The 16,767-nt window shown below is 39.8% G+C and overlaps 1 long non-coding RNA gene and 1 other non-coding gene across 2 annotated transcripts in view; both read left to right on the top strand.

Moving 5' to 3' along the window:
• The window catches only part of LOC147583319 (uncharacterized), a 102,046-nt gene that overhangs the window by 39,390 nt on the left and 45,889 nt on the right, over positions 1–16,767 (top strand). The gene's annotated exons all lie outside the window — the stretch shown is intronic.
• LOC112867147 (U6 spliceosomal RNA) lies at positions 4,954–5,061 on the top strand. The gene has a single exon (XR_003224188.2). It is a non-coding gene; the product is annotated as a U6 spliceosomal RNA (small nuclear RNA).

Below are 16,767 nucleotides of genomic sequence, written 5' to 3' on the forward strand. Positions count from 1 at the left end.
GTTCTGATAGCATGCAAAGCCCATCAAGGTTACTGCACTAATCAGAGTTGGCTAAGTCACAGAGACGTCATGTGTTAAATCGACCGGGAAGGCCAGCTAGGAAGCAACATGACCATAGCATGGTGGTGTTAAGCAATAAGGTGTGCTGCCCAAAGTGGGAACTGACCCAGAACCTGAGCAGCCTGCCAGGACTGTGCTGTACCCTTGGACCCTGAACAACGGGGCCTCTCCTCTTTCAGGTTGCTTCATGGCTTCTCTCTCAGTTGTGTAGGACCCCAGGGAGAGGCAGGAGCAGATACTTCTGTTTCTTGCGAGGCAAGTAAAAAATGGAAATCAGTCTCCATGTCTTCTCTGGGAGGACAGCAGCAGGTGGTGGCAGGGGTAGGGTCTATGGTGATCAGGGAATTGGAAGTGTTTCCATTTCATATCATACCGGCATATCCCCCCACCCGCCATTAAAAATCCTTTGTTAGTTACCATCTTAAATTCACACCTTCCAATTTTATCCCTCTCTTTTTTACTCTCAGTGGGACACTTTTTCTCCTAGTCATATTAATTTCTTTGCCTTGACCCTGATTTGCTTACTTCTTCCCCCACAAGAAACAAAACAGTCAACCTGGGATGCCTTTACACAGACTTTGCCAATGAGTCCTCACCTCTCAAAATATAGCTCAAAAACCAGCTCAGAGGAAGCCCAGGGCAAACTGGTCCTGATCTAAGGACAAAGATAAATAGGTAATTAAAGAAAACCCTCAGCACAAAAGGAGTCTAAATAGAACAGCATACCCCTAGGGTAAAGTGAACTAACACTAGGGAGGAGGGAAACTTTTGACGTCTCATTAGAACCCTTGGAGAGGAGTGCTTGGCTGGGTCAGTCGGTAGAGCAGGAAACTCTTGATCTCAGGGGTTATAAATTCAAACCCCATGCTGGGTGTAGAGATTACTTAAAAACAAAATTTTAAACATGGAGAGACTGAAGAGGACTGACTTATATCCTTACATTGAAAGGAATAATCAGAAAACCAGAATCTTGAAAATATGATTACCAAAGTTAATTTTGACATTCCACCAAAATCTAAAAAATAGAAGCAGCCAAGGACTGAATTAGTAATCTGGAAGATAAGTTGAAAAAAGAAATCTTCTAAAACTTAGATATGTGATGTAAAAATAGAGAAAAAGTTCGAGAAGGAGGCTGAGAAAAGATCTTAGCAGTGTACCCTCTATATCCTCCAACTGGAATCTCAGAAGGATGAAAAGAACACAGAGGACATAATCAAAACAGAGAAATGATTTGGGTCTTCAGATTGAAAGGGTCCATCTAGATACATACTGGTGAAATTTCTGTCCTACAAGGATAAAAAGAATATCCTTCAAGTTCTCAGAGCAAACACAAGCTTGCCTATGAAGGGACTCAAGTCGAACTGGATCAAGTTCCCATTAGCAACACTGGATTTTGAAAGACCATGCAGTGGGGAGTTCCACATTCTGGGGGAAATATTTGAACATTCAAATATATTTGAAAATACATCCCAGCTAGATTAAGCATACATATTTTCAGATGCAGGCAAGGACTCAGAAAGATTGTCTTCGAAATACTTTTTCCAGAAGAGTTACTCACAACTGTACTAGAGCCAAACAGAAACAGAACCCAAGAAAGAGGAAAAGATAGGATCCAAGAGACCAATCTAGAAGGACAATGATGAGAGAAATCCTAGGACGGTGACAGTTGTTTCACACGCGTAGACGGTGGGGAGTCCAAATCAGAAGGGGAAGTCAGAGGGCTCCGTGGAAACAGTCTTCAGGAAGAAAGGGTAACTAACGCTGCACAGATCTTGTGATTAGGATCTAGAAGTGTCACTATAGCTGGCTATCAATAACATGGTGGTGTAAAGTCTCTTTTTTCCAACAAGAGAAAGAATGGCCACTGAATAGTTTGGGAAATAGAATAAAACACTCTACAAGAAAGTCCTGGTCTAAATATGAAGCAAATTAGATTTTGAGCAGTTGGTGTGAAAGAAATAGTGATGGGCTCTGAATTAAATATGTTTGAATTTGTAATGAGTACTGGGCACAAACATTTCTCTGTGTTGAATGTGTTGTTTTTTATTCTTGAAAGTGGTTTGCCATTTTTATAGCGTATTATTCTTTACGGATCAGATTTTCCCTAATAGTTCTTTTGAAGAATCACCCAGAGGGCAAACTTAGATATAAAATTTTGTTCTCATTTTCTCTTTTGGTTTCTCCCTCAAAAAATAAAGGAATATGATTTTGTTGTTTTTAACATAGCACAGGTGACTTTGGATTTTGACTGGACAGTCCTCTAAACCTCGAAATTGGGGAGCAAACTGGGGTGTCTGTGTGGCTCGGTTGAGCATCTGACTTTGGCTCAGGTCATGATATCATGGTTCATGGGTTTAAGCCCCACATCGGGCTCTGTGCTGACAGCTCAGAGCCTGGAGCCTGCTTCAAGTTCTGTGTCTCCCTCTCTCTCTCTGCCCCTCCCCTGCTTGTGCTCTGTCTTTCTGTCTCTCAAAAATAAATACACTTAAAAAAAATAAAAAATAAATTTGGGAACAAACTTATGGTCATTAAGAAGCATAAACTTTATTTATTTATTTTTTTATTTATATATGAAATTTATTGTCAAATTGGTTTCCATACAACACCCAGTGCTCATCCCAAAAGGTGCCCTCCTCAATACCCATCACCCACCCTCTCCTCCCTCCCACCCCCCATCAACCCTCAGTTAAGAAGCATAAACTTTAAATAATATTCACTGATGGCTGCCTGCGTGGCTCAGTCAGTTAAGTGTCCAACTCTTGGTTTCAGCTCAGGTCATGATCTCTCATGGTTTTGTGAGTTCAAGACCTGCATTGGGCTCTGTGCTGACAGTGTGGAGCCTGCTTGGGATTTTCTCTCTCTCCCCCCATCTGTCTGCCACTCCCCCACTTTCACTGTCTCGGTCTCTCTCAAAATAAATAAATAAGCTTAAAAAAATTTAAATAATATCCACTGACCCTAATATCTAAGCCTCCTAATTTTGTAACTTACTTGAAGAGTTCCTTAGTAACTAACAGGTCTTGTTTGAAGAACTGTATACATAAAATTCAGCTCCTTTAGTTTCACTTCACCTTTTTTCCCTGCTAAAGTAAGTAAAATTAAATGGAATAAGTTTTTTTTAATTTTTTAATTTTTAAATTTTATTTTTAAAATATATGATATTTATTGTCAAATTGGTTTCCATACAGCACCCAGTGCTCATCCCAACAGGTGCCCTCCTCAATACCCATCACCCACCCTCCCCTCCCTCCCGCCCCCCATCAGCCCTCAGTTTGTTCTCAGTTTTTCAGAGTCTCTTATGCTTTGGCTCTCTCCCACTCTAACCTCTTTTTTTTTTCCTTCCTCTCCCCCATGGGTTCCTGTTAAGTTTCTCAGGATCCACATAAGAGTGAAACCATGTGGTATCTGTCTTTCTCTGTATGGCTTATTTCACTTAGCATCACACTCTCCAGTTCCATCCACGTTGCTACAAAGGGCCATATTTCATTCTTTCTCATTGCCACGTAGTACTCCATTGTGTATATAAACCACAATTTCTTTACCTAAATGGAATAAGTTTTAAAGAAATATATACAACAGTTATCTCTGTATTGTGGGATTGGAAGGATTCGAATATATGTATGATTTTCCTACCAAGAATATGTTTTGCTGTTACAATAACAACACCCCAAAATATTTAACAAGAAAAATGATTTATACTGAAACTGCCTTAGCAGGAAGTCCTTCTTCATGCCCCACATGACCCTAATCATTACTGTCACTCTTGCAAGCGCACCTTTTTACCGATGGCAGGTATAACTTTGCACATTGATTTCCCCTGCCTTTAAGGTTTTTGGTTTCTCAAGGACCAGGCCTGGATATCTACACCATTTCCATTCTCCTGATGGGCTCAGCCCGGCCTCAGGCTGCCCCCACCGGGTCCGAGAGAGATGCTTGGCTTGCACCCTAGGCTGTCTCCCATTGACCCTGTGAGGGTGAGGGAGAAGGGCGGGCAACAGATTCAGGCTCACGCAAGCATGGTAATGGAAGCCACACTGCAACAGCTTCAAGCTCTTTGCACCCATCGTTAGGCTTTCAAAATCACATAGAGTATAAATTAGAAGCCTGAATGCTTACTTATGTATCGAATCAGCACAATAAGCAAATAATCAAATGGCAGGAGCAGGCCAAACTCAGAGCCTCTTCCCACAAGTAGCATTTGTGGGGACAAAGCATGTTTTGGAGAAGCAGAGCAGCTCCGGTGTTTGTAGGGATTTGGGGAAGGGTCACCGCCGAGTGAGAGGGCAGTGAACACAGGAAACTCTCAAATGCCGGTGTTCTCATGGAAAAGCCTTTCATGGAAAATAGAAATTCACACTGAATTGATCTCCTCCCCTTAAAGCACCGACACTTCTCCCTGCCATGCTTTCTTGCAGGTGGTGAAAACCTCCAGAGGAGAGAGAGTAGGAGGAAGGAAAAGAGAAAATGGAGGTAGGGCCTGGGAGCTTGAGCTGAGGAGGACAAAGTTCCGAGACGCAGGCAGTACTTGGCACGGACAGTGAGTCATGCAGGGCAGAGCAGATCAGAGTTGCTAACTTGCTGTTTGAAGGGCTAAGAAACTTCACAGTGATTCCATTTTAAATTAGGCTATTTGTGAGTCTCCTGTTTCCTTGCTCAATCCCCTTCCTCCCTGGGGATTGGTTGGGGCAGAGGATAAAGATAGGATCCAAGCCAGGCCCTTTTATGTTTATTTCTCCTTCCTCTTTCTCATGACTTTGAACAGGCACATCTATTGCTAGGATGCTCCGGTTCATTACTAAGCAGCAGGCAACAGGTCACAGAAGGAAGGAAAGAAAGAAAACGGGGAGAGAGGCCAAGAATGAGAAAACCAGTGACTTAAACACTTGGCCCCCTGTGCTCGCTTGGCCAGCACATGGACTAAAATTGGAACAATGCAGAGAAGATTAGCATGTCCCCTGGTGCAAGGACGACACACAAACTCATGGAGATTCTCATATTTTTTCAGAGATGATGAACAAGTTCTGGAGGTAGATAGTGGTGGATGGTTCTACAGCAACCTGAATGCGCTTAATGTAAACTGGACACTTAAAAATAGCTAAATGGTAAATCTTATGTTATATATGACCACAATTTATAAAAAGCAAACGCCCTAACAGTTGAGTAAAGAGATGGCATACGGACAAGTCAAGTAAAAGTCATGCAATTATGTTAATAAGTTATAAAAAAAAAAGTAATCTAAGAACACAAATGCAAGCCCTCAGTCATTGTGCATGCCACAGTATCAGCATGGAGTAGTGGCTCTATAGAGTTGTCTCTCACCTGGTTCAAAGTCTAACGCTGCCACTTAATAGTTGTATGACCTTGGACCAGACATCTAACATCCTTGAGTCTGTTTCTTATTTGGAAAATTGAAATGACATTGGATTCACAGACATATTGAGAGAGTTAAGATATTATAGGCAAGGCATTTCTTATTTGGAAAATTGAAATGAGATTGGATTCACAGACATATTGAGAGAGTTAAGATATTATAGACAAGGCATTTAGCATAGTAAGTGGCTCCTACTCATCATTCACTAAATGTGTTTCCTTTCCCTTTCTGCACGTGGAAGGTTGCAAAGGCAATGTGTTGTGGGACACAGAAACTAACTTGAGAGATGGTAAGGATAATATTTAAAAATGAAAAAATATGGAAATAGTATTTAGGCAGTGGTTCTTGAGAGAGGCAGGCCAGGTGTAGCAAGGATCCTCTAAATTGCTGAAAAAAGACCTAAGACTTGTTATTAGAGTTATTAGCTGTTGTAACCAAGTAGCACCCCCCCCCCCGCCCTCCAATACAGCAGCTTAAACAAGATGGAAGCTTATTTGTGTCTATTTCATAATCCAGAGGTAAACTGTCTAAGGCTGGCAGAACAGCTATGTCATTCTCAATGCACAGGATTTCCATTGTTGGATCCAAAGTGGTTGCTTTAGATCCTGACATCTTCCAGGTAATGGGAAGTGCAGAAAGGGCTAGTGGCCACATCTACCTTTGTTTTAAGGGCATGACATAGAAATGGCACACTTCATTTTTCCACCGACACCCCAATGACCAAATCCTTTCTATAAAGAATGCTGGGGTCAGTAAACTCCAGTGGGAGTCCTGTTAAAGAGGAGGAGTTTGGATGTTGCTCTACACTTAGCCACCTCAACCACACAGCTCATTATATTTTCTCTAGTTTGCAACCACAGGACAGGCTTTCAAAACAACAAAGCTAACACATTCCCCAAAATGGAAGCATAATTTCTTGGTTATTAATTTATTCAGTAAATATTTATAGACTACTGGCTATATGCTTGGTACTATTCAAAACATCATAAATACAGCAGACTGCAAAACAGATGAAGTTCCTGATTTCATTAAGCTAAATTCAGGGGCACTTGGCTGGCTCTGTCTGTAGAGCATGTGACTCTTAATCTCAGGGCCATGCATTGAAGCCTCATGTTAGACATGGAGCCTACTTAAAAAGCAAAACAAAACCAAAAAAAGTCATTAAACTAAATTCAATAGGGGGAGAAGGTAAACAAATACTGGAAAAAAAACATTAGATACCAGTAAGTGCAAAGATGAAAATTAACATAACAGGCAACTAGATGGGGTGGTTAGGGATGCCCTCGCTGGGGAAATGATGTATAAGCTGAGCCACTTGAAGAACAGGAAACAGAATATGCCAGGAATGGGGAACTGCAGGTGCAAAGGTCCTGATGGCGGAAAGAATCTGGGAGGGTTTGTGGTACAGAAGGACCCTTGTGGCTGGATTTAGCAGGAGTGGGAGAGAGGAGGACATAAGATTAGAAAGGAACGGGGCGCCTGGGTGGCGCAGTCGGTTAAGCGTCCGACTTCAGCCAGGTCACGATCTCACGGTCTGTGAGTTCGAGCCCCGCGTCAGGCTCTGGGCTGATGGCTCGGAGCCTGGAGCCTGTTTCCGATTCTGTGTCTCCCTCTCTCTCTGCCCCTCCCCTGTTCATGCTCTGTCTCTCTCTGTCCCAAAAATAAATAAACGTTGAAAAAAAAATTTTAAAAAAAAGAAAGGAAGGCAGGAGCAGTTTGTTTTTTGGCATTTCCCAGCACTGAGGACAGTTGTGCACAGGGTAGGTACCCAACGAGTGTTTGATAAATGAATAAGCTAACAGAGAAAGATCTGAGGCTGTTGACAGCTACCCTCTAATTCATAGCTTGCCTCTGCTTTACTTCAGCAAAGAGTAGGATTGGCCTTTGTTCATCCTACACACATCTCTCAGCTCCTATCTCTCAGAATCTTCTTATCTTTGTAGTTGATCCCAGAGTCTTTGGTAGCCTAATGTCCTCTCATAAAAAATGGAGTTAGGGAAGGAATCTGGGAAGGGGACCGGTATCTGAATAAAACATGGTATCTCCTCCTTGGTTTTCTCTGCTCTTTGCTAAATAGCTCAAGTTCTCTTTTAATTGTTCTCCATGTGGTTTTCCAGATCTGGAACCAGCCTGATAACCTGATGCTCAGAAGTGTCAAGTTTGGAGAGGCAGTATAATTAATGGAGTGCTATTAAGGCTTTTACCTTTGTGCCAGACTTCCTGGATTTGCATCCCAATTTGGCCTGTTTATGTCTGGGGTACCCTGAGTAAACTACTAAATCTCTCTGGCCATCAGTTTACTTATCTATTAAATGGGAGTTAATAGTGATTTCTGACCACAATACCAAGAGCTCTGAAATTTTTAAAATATGGAGTATAGTTAACGATATTATATTAGTTTCAGGTGTACAACATAGTGACTCAATGTTATGAAATGCTCACCACATGTAGTTACCATCAGTCACCATACAAAGTTTTTACAGTGTTATTGACTGTCTGTATTTCTTATGCTGTAATTTTCATCCCCATGACTTATTTTATAACTGGAAATTTGTACCTCTTAATTCCTTTCGCCTATTTTGCCCATTAACCCACTCTGCTCCCCACTGGCAAGCATCAGTTTGTTCTGTTTTTTTTTTTTTTTTTATGAGTCTATTTCTAGCTTGTTAGTTCATTTGTTTTGTTTCTTAGATCCCACAAATTAGTAAAATCATACGGTATTTGTCTTTTCCTGTCTGACTTATTTCACTTAGTATTATACTCTCTATGTCCATACATGTTGTTGCAAATGGCCAGATTTCGTTCTTTTAAATGCTGAGTAATATTCCATTGTGTATATGTACCACATCTTTTTTATCCATTCAGTGGACACTTGGGTTACCTCCATATCTTGGCTCTTGTAAATATGCTGCAATAAAAATAGGAAACATACACCTGTTTGAGTTAGTGTTTTCATTTTCTTTGGGTAGCTCACTGTGGGTAGCATGGAAATTTTCACGATATTTATTCTTTCAATCCATGAGCATGGTGTGTCTTTCTATTTGTTTTTGTCATCTTCAGTCTCTTTAATCAGTGTCTTACAATTTTCGTAGTACTGGTGTGTTACCTCCTTGGTTAAATTTATTCTGAGGTATATTATTTTTGATGCATTATAAATGGGATTGTTTTCTAAATATCTCTTTCTGCTACTTTGCTGTAAGTGTATAAAAACATAGTAGATTTCTGTACATTAATTTCATTTCTTGCAACTTTATGAAATTCATTTATCCTAATAGATTTTTTTTGGTGGGGTCTTTAGGGTTTTCTATGTAAAATATTATGTCATTTGCAAATAGTGATGGTTTCCTTCTTCCTTATCAATTTGGATGCCTTTTGTTTCTTTTTCTTATCTGATTGATATAGCTAGGACTTCCAGTACTATGTTAAATAAAGGTGGCAAGAGTGGACATTCTTGTTTTGTTCCCGATCTTAAAGAAAAAGCTTTCAGCCTCTCACCATTGAATATAATATTAGTTGTGGACTTGTCATAGATAACTTTTATTATGTTAACATATATTTTTTCAACTCTTGAGTTTTTACATGGATATTGAATTTTGTCAAATGCCTTTTCTGCATCTATTGAGATGATCATGATTTTTATCCTTCATTTCATTAATGTAATGTATCATGTTGATTGATTTGTGGATGATTCAGGTTGAACCATTCTTGCATCCTTGGGATAAATCCCACTTGATGGTGGTGAATGATCGTTCTCTCTTTTTTTTAAGTTTATTTTTTGAGAAAGAGAGTGGGGGAGGGGCAGAGAGAGAGGGAGAGAGAGAGAATCCAAAGCAGGCTCCACGCTGACAACTTGGAGGCCGATGTGGGGTTCCATCCCATGAACCGTGAGATCATGACCTGAGCCGAAATCAAGAGCCAGACACTCAACTGACTGAGCCACCCAGGTGTTCTAAATGATTCTTTTAATGTATTGTTGAATTTGGTTTTCTAATATTTCATTGAAGGTTTTTGTGTCTATGCTCATCAGGGATATTGGCCTCTAATTTTTAAAAAATTTTTTGTAGTGTCTTTGTCTGGTTTTGTTATCAGAATAGTGCTGGCCTCGTGGAATATATTTAGAATCTTTCCTTTCTCTTCTATTTTTTGTAATAGTTTGAGAAGAATAGGTATTAACTCTTATTTAAATGTTTAGTTGATTTTACCTGTAAAGTAATCTGGTCCTGGACTGTGTGTATTGAGAATTTTTTGATTACTGATTCAACTTGTTACTAGTGATAGGTCTCTTCAGATTTTCTATTTCTTCCTGATTCATTCTTAGAAGATTATATATTTCTAGGAATATCTATGTCTTCTAGGTTGTCTGATTTGTTGGCATATAATTTTTTCTAGCAATCTCTTCTAATCCTTTGTATTTTTGTGGTGTAGGTTGTAACTTCTCTTTCATTCCAATTTTGAGTTTTCTATTTTTTTTTCTTTATGAACGTGACTAAAGGTTTATCATTGTTGTTTATTATTTCAAAGAACCAGCTCTTGGTTTCATTGGTCTTTTCTACTTTTCATTGGTCTCTTTATTAGTCTCTTATTTAGACTTTATTTCATTTATTTATTTTCTGATCTTTGTTATTTCCTTTGTTCTAACTTTGGCCGTTATTTTTCTTTTTCTAGTTTTTTAGGTGTAAGGTAATGTAGTTTATTCTGTATTTTTTTGTTAGCCTGTATTGCTATTAACTTTCTTCTGAGAACTGTTTTTGCTGCCTCCCAAATATTTTGAACTGTTGTATTTCTGTTTTCATTTGTTTCCAGTTATTTTTTTAAAATATCCTCTTTGATGTCTTCATTGACCCATTGGTTGTTTAGTATCATGTTTAGCCTCCATGTGTTTTTATATTTTTTCCATTTTTTTTTCTTGTAGTTGATTTCTAGTTTCATACTGATGCAGTCAGAAAGCTGCTTGATATGGTTTTAGTCGTCTTAAAGTTTTGGAGAGTTATTTTGTGGCCTAACATATGATCTATCTTGGAGAATGTTCCATTTGCACTTGAAAAGAATGTGTATTCTGTTTTTGGATGGAGTGTTTGTGTGTATGTGTGTGTGTGTGTGTGTATATACACACACACACATATATATACATACACATACATACGTACATACATGTTAAAATATACATGTGTGTATATATATATGTTAAAAACATATATATATACACACACACACACACACACACATATATGTTAAAACTATCTCGTCTATTGTGCTGTCAGAGCCACCGCTTCCTTGTTGATTTTCTTTCTGGATGATCTATCTGTTGATATAGGTGGAGTGTTAAAGTACCCTACTATTATTGTATTAGTATCAAATTTTCCCTTTGTGTCTGTTAATATTTGCTTTATGTAATTAGATGCTCCAACGTTGGGTGCATAGATATTTACAATTGCCATATCCTTTATTAGATTGATCCCTTGATCATTATGTAGTGCCCCTCTTTGTCTCTTGCTGCAGTCTTTAAAGTCTATTTTGTCTGATATAAGTATTACTATCCTGGTGTGTGTGTGTGTGTGTGTGTGTGTGTGTGTGTGTGTGCGCACTTCCATTTGTATGGTATATGTTTTTTGTCCCTTCACTTCCAATCTACATATATCTTTAGGTCTGAAGTAAGTCTCTTGTAGGCAGTGTACAGATGGGTCTTGTTTTTGGTTGTTGTTGTTTTAATCTATTCAGTCACCTACATCTTTTGGAGCATTTAGGCTATTTACATTTAAAGTAATTATTCATAGGTATTATTGTCATTTTGTAAATTGTTTTCTAGTTGTTTTTTGTGGTTCTTTTCTGTTTATTTCTTCTTACCTTGCTTCCTTATGGTTTTATAGCTTTCTTTAGTGTTATGCTTGGAGTCCTTTCTCTTTATATTTTGTGTATTTGTTACAGGTTTCTGGTTTGTGGTTACCATGAAGTTCATAGTTAACATCCTAAATATATAGCAGTTTAAACTTAATGGTTAGTTAAATTCAAACAAATTCTAGAATCACTACATTTTTACTCCTCTCCCTACATGTTTTATGTATATGATGTCATATTTTACAACTGTTTCTTTTATGAATCCCTTAACTCATTTTCTTTTCCTATGTGGAAAGTTTCACAGTATGGTACTAATAAACATATTTTCTCTTCCTTATGGTCTTAATAACATTTTCTTTTCTATAGCTTTCCTTATTGTAAGAATACAGTATATATATGTATGACATACAAAATGTGTGTTATTTGATTGTTTATGTTATTGGTAAGGTTTCTGATTCATAGTAGGCTATTAGTAGTTAAATTTTGGGGAGTAAAAAGTTATATGTATAGGATGTCAGTGCCCCTAATCTCTTCATTAAGAGTCAACTGTAACTGATTTTACTATTTTGGTCTTTTAACCTTCATACTGGTTTTATAAATGGTTGATATACTACTTTTGCTCTATGTTTGCCTTTGCCAATGCAGTTTTATTTCATTTCATAATTTTCTTCTAGTTATGGCCTTTTCTTTTCCACTTAAAGAAGTCCCTTTGATATTTGTTGTAAGGCTGTGTAGTGGTGAAGAATTCCTTTAACTTTTGTTTGGGAAACTATCTCTCCTTCGGTTCTGAATGATAACCTTGCCAGGTGGAGAGAGTATTCTTGACTTTGAGATTTTTCCTTTTAGCACTTTGAATATGTCATGCCACTCTCTCTGTTTTATAAAGTTTCTACTGAAAAATCAGCCGATAGTCTTATGGAGTTTTCCTTGTATATAACTAGTTGCTTTTGATGCTTTTTAAGATTCTCTCTTTATCTTTAATTTTTGCCATTTTAATCATTTTGTGTCTTATTGTAGACCTCTTGGAGTTCATCATGTTTGGGGTTCTCTATACTTCTTGGACCTGAATGTCTATTTCCTTCCTCAGGTTAGGGAAGTTTTCAGCTATTATTTCTTCAAACACATTTTTTACCCTTTTCTCTTCTCCTTCGAGACCCTATGATGTAAATGTTAGACTCTTGATGTCCCAGAGTTCCCCTTCATATATCTCTTTTTTTTTTTTTTTACTGCTGTTCAGTTTGAATGCTTTCTATTACCCTATCTTCCAGATTACTGATCTGTTCTTCTAGATCCTCTAATCTGCTGTTGATTATCTATAGCATATTTTTAATTTCAGATGTTTTTCAGCTCTGATTAGTTTTTTTCATATATTCTATCTCTTTGTTGAAGTTCTCACTGAGTTCTTCCACTCTTCTCTCAAGTCTGGTGAGTATCTTTAAGATTTTGAACTCTTTTTGATTGTTTATCTCTATTCTGTTCTTTTTCTGAAGTTTTGTCTTGTTTTTTCATTTGGAGCATAATCCTCTGTCTCCTCATTTTGTTTGATTTTCTCTGTTTTACTGAATTAATAAGCAAAACATCCACCTTTCCCAGTCTTGAAGGAGTGGACTTGTGTAGGAACATCCCTTGTACAGACTGCATGCGCCTGTTAGCTTCAGCTGGCTGGCTGGCGCTGGAGCAGGTACAGGCCAGAAGTCCCAGGACACTCTGCACTAGGGCCAGCCTGTTGGGATGGCTCGAGCTGAAATGGGCACAGGCCAGGTGTTCCCAGGGTGCTGTGCACTGGGGCTGCCCTGGTGGGTTATCTGGAGTGGGAATAGGCCAGGGCTTTTCATACAGGTGGCACCATGGTAGGATGGCTGAGGCTAGAGTGAGTGTGTGTGGGGGGGTCACGGTGGGGGATTGCTGGAGCTGGTGTGGGCTCGTGGCTGGCCTCACTGAAGTGGCAGACCAGCTAGAGCACCCAGACCCTGCTCCTGTCTGTGCTATCAAAGTGGAGGGGAAATGTAAACAGTGGTGATTGCTGGTACCTCTGACCCCAGAGAGACTTCCAGCAGTTACCTCACCATTTAGCCCATGCTCTAGGATTAGTAAATGGGTTTCCTTCACATGTATGCCAGTTGCCCTTTAAACAGGTGGGTTTTGTTGTTGTTTTGTTTTATTTTTGTTTTTGTTTTGCTGTACCCCAGGGCAGTCAAATCTGCACGTGGGCCCCTCAGTGCTATCCACCCCCTGCAGTTTGTAGCTTCAAGAGTAGGGTCCCGGCTCTGTCTCTGCTGTTCCCTATGTGATCCCTCTGTTCTTTGGTGTGCAGAAGCTGTTCAGTCAATCCTCAGTTTCTTTAGGAGGTACTGCTGTATATATAGGTATAGATTCTATATGTAGGAGGTGACTTTGGGTTTTTTCTACTCCACCATCTTGGACTCTTCTCCCTGAAACTAAGGTTTTTACTAAATCACTTGAGGACAGAATCTTGCTTGAAGTTGATATGAACCTATTTGGCAGGAAAACTTGATATAAAACTATTTGTTTAACTCAGTTAAAACAATATTTGTGCATTTTGCTACAGAAATATTAACATGTTTGGTTAGGGAACAGCCCCAGACCCTGTTGGGGGCAGTGTGTAATTTATGATGTATGGGTCATACTTTTTAAAATTTTTAAAATTCCGAGTTCCAAAAACATTGGTCCTCAGAAATTTCAGATAAGGGATTGTGACCTATTACCCTTCTGAACACATGGCAGCTAGTGGTGCCTGGGTGGCTCAGTGGGTTAAGCATCCAACCTCAGGTCATGATCTCATGGTTCGTGGGTTCGAGCCCCATGTCAGGCTCTGTGCTCAGAGCCTGGTGCCTGCTTCAGATTTGGTGTCTTCCTCTCTCTGTGCTCCTCCCCCACTCATGCTCTGTGTCTCTCAAAATTGAATAAATGTTAAAAAAAAAAAAAAAAACCAACATGGCAGCTAGAATGAATGCAGGACTTTGGTTGGGGTCAGTGTACCAGTTCAAAGAAAAATAGTGGTGATCAGAGTGTCCGGATGTCATCAAGTCATCCTAGAAACTCAAATTTTAGCCTCGTGAGCAAGGTGATAAAATGTGGCTTGAAAGACACAGGTAAATTTGCACAGCTTCCTGGGAGGTGCTTTTGGGGGAGTCCCATGGTGTTCTGCTCTTGGCCATTGCCCAACCAGTGGTTTCATAGATGATTTCTGGTAAATGAGGACTTTTGGTAGTAAGGAACACAAGTCTACATGAGCTAGCCCAAGCCAGAGCATTCTCAAGAAACTCAAGGTAAAGGGGCAGCTGGCTCTTAGGGATGTTATGGAACCAGGAGTTAAAGCCCTGTGGAGATTTAAGGATTCTCTCACTCTCTTTTTTCCCTGCTTCTCTGTAAGTCTAGTTTATCCATATGTCTGGCTGAAGAGAATTTTTCTCTACTTTCCAATCCACTTGGCAGAAAATGACCATTGCCAACAGGTCCTGTGTTGTATCTCCTCCATTTGCAAGCACAGCCTGATTGAGGCTTAATGTATCAGTTCGAATTCCAAATTCCTCAGGAGGGGACATCATCTGGTCCAATAGGCTAAGGGGGTGTTGTGATTCACAGGGACAGGGGTACTTTGTTTACACATGGCTCTTCCCTCAGTGACTTTGTAGATGAAGAGGGGAAGGACAACTCCTGGTAAAGTGTGTCAAGGTTGGAAAATGGAAGGGTTGGACAGACCCCATCCCCTGCAAAAAAAAAAAATGGGTTTATATATGTATTGTCCTAGTAAACTTGGGCTACTATAATAAATACTATAGCCTGGGTGGCTTAAGCACCAAATATTTTTTTCTCACAGTTCTGGAAGCTGAAAGTGTAAGAGCACCATGGCAGCATGGTTGGGTTCTGCTATAAGTCCATTTCCTGGTTTGTTAGCCTACTTCTCACTGTGTCTTCACAAGACAGATCTTTTTTACTCTTAAAAGTGTATTAATCAGGGGTGCCTGGGTGGCTCAGTCGGTTGAGTGTCCGACTTTGACTCAGGTCATGATCTCACAGTCTGTGAGTTCGAGCCCCGCATTGGGCTCTGTGCTGATGGCTCAGAGCCTGGAACCTGCTTCAGATTCTGTGTCTCCCTCTCTCTCTGCCCCTTCCCTGCTCATGTTCTGTCTCTCTCTGTCTCAAAAATAAATGAAAACATTAAGAAAAAAAATTTTTTTTAAGTGTATTAATCTTAAAAAGGGTATTAATCTCATCATGAGAGCCCCACTGTCATGACCTCATCTAACCCTAATGACCTCCCGAAAGCCCTTCTTCAAATACCATCATATGACACAGTGGATTGGACTTCAACATAATGAATTTTGGGGTGTACAAACATTCAGTCCATAGCATGTGTATATATGTAATATTTAAGTATCTACTTAAAAGTCATGGCAAGGATAGTTATTTACTTTTGGATCCATATCCTCCTTGAAGCCTAGAAATGTACAAAGTGACTGGGCAGGTAGGTCAGGCTATAAGCAGAGAAAACTCTGATTCTATACTTTGAAAGAAAACAGGCCACACATTCACTTTCACTGCCATGTCTGTCTGCACCAAGCTGAAAATGGCCGTTTAGAAAAAGGCAAGGTGAGAAGCTAATCATTTCAGCAAATTCTATCTGGTTATTGTTGGGGTAGGAGTAGTGTGCAAGTAGGCATAAGAAGGAAGATAGGCCAGCAGCCCCAAACCCTACCTAGTTTCCGTCCACAGTCCTGTGTCTGTCTGAGCATCTGAACCCAGGACTTCCGTGGTGCCCTTTTGTACAGGTGATCCAAGATCCTTCCTTGCCCATCGACTCCATGGAGCTCTAGGCCACTTTATTTTTTTTCCCAATATATGAAGTTTATTGTCAAATTGGTTTCCATACAACACCCAGTGCTCATCTCAAAAGATGCCTTCCTCAATACCCATCACCCACCCTCCCCTCCCTCCCACCCCCCATCAACCCTCAGTTTGTTCTCAATTTTTAAGAGTCTCTTATGCTTTGGCTATCTCCCACTCTAACCTTTTTTTTTTTTTCCTTCCCCTCCCCCATGGGTTTCTGTTAAGTTTCTCAGGATCCACATAAGAGTGAAACCATATGGTATCTGTCTTTCTCTGTATAGCTTATTTCACTTAGCATAACACTCTCCAGTTTCTAGGCCACTTTAAATGCAGCTCTGCCTCATTCCTCCTCCTGAGACACCAAACCCAGAGAAACTGTCTCAGGAGACATTAAGAGAAAGAGTCCCTTTCCTTTGCTCCTTCAGTCTGAATTGGTAGACAAAGCCATGCCTTATTCACCAGAGTTTTACTTAATTGTTGTCCCTTTAAATGTGCCATTATCGGGCACTCAGCATGTTTACTGGGTGGGACAGAAATCAAGGGTCTGCTCGAGGCAGCCCCCTTTATGAAGTTATTTTCCTCTTGTGCTTTTTGAGGACTTTTGGAGAGGAAACCAACCCACATGCCTTCTGACTTGGGAGAACAAGCCA

Source organism: Puma concolor, chromosome A2 (assembly GCF_028749965.1).
Source record: "Puma concolor isolate L17-30 chromosome A2, mPumCon1.1.hap2, whole genome shotgun sequence".
Classification (NCBI taxonomy): domain Eukaryota; kingdom Metazoa; phylum Chordata; class Mammalia; order Carnivora; family Felidae; genus Puma; species Puma concolor.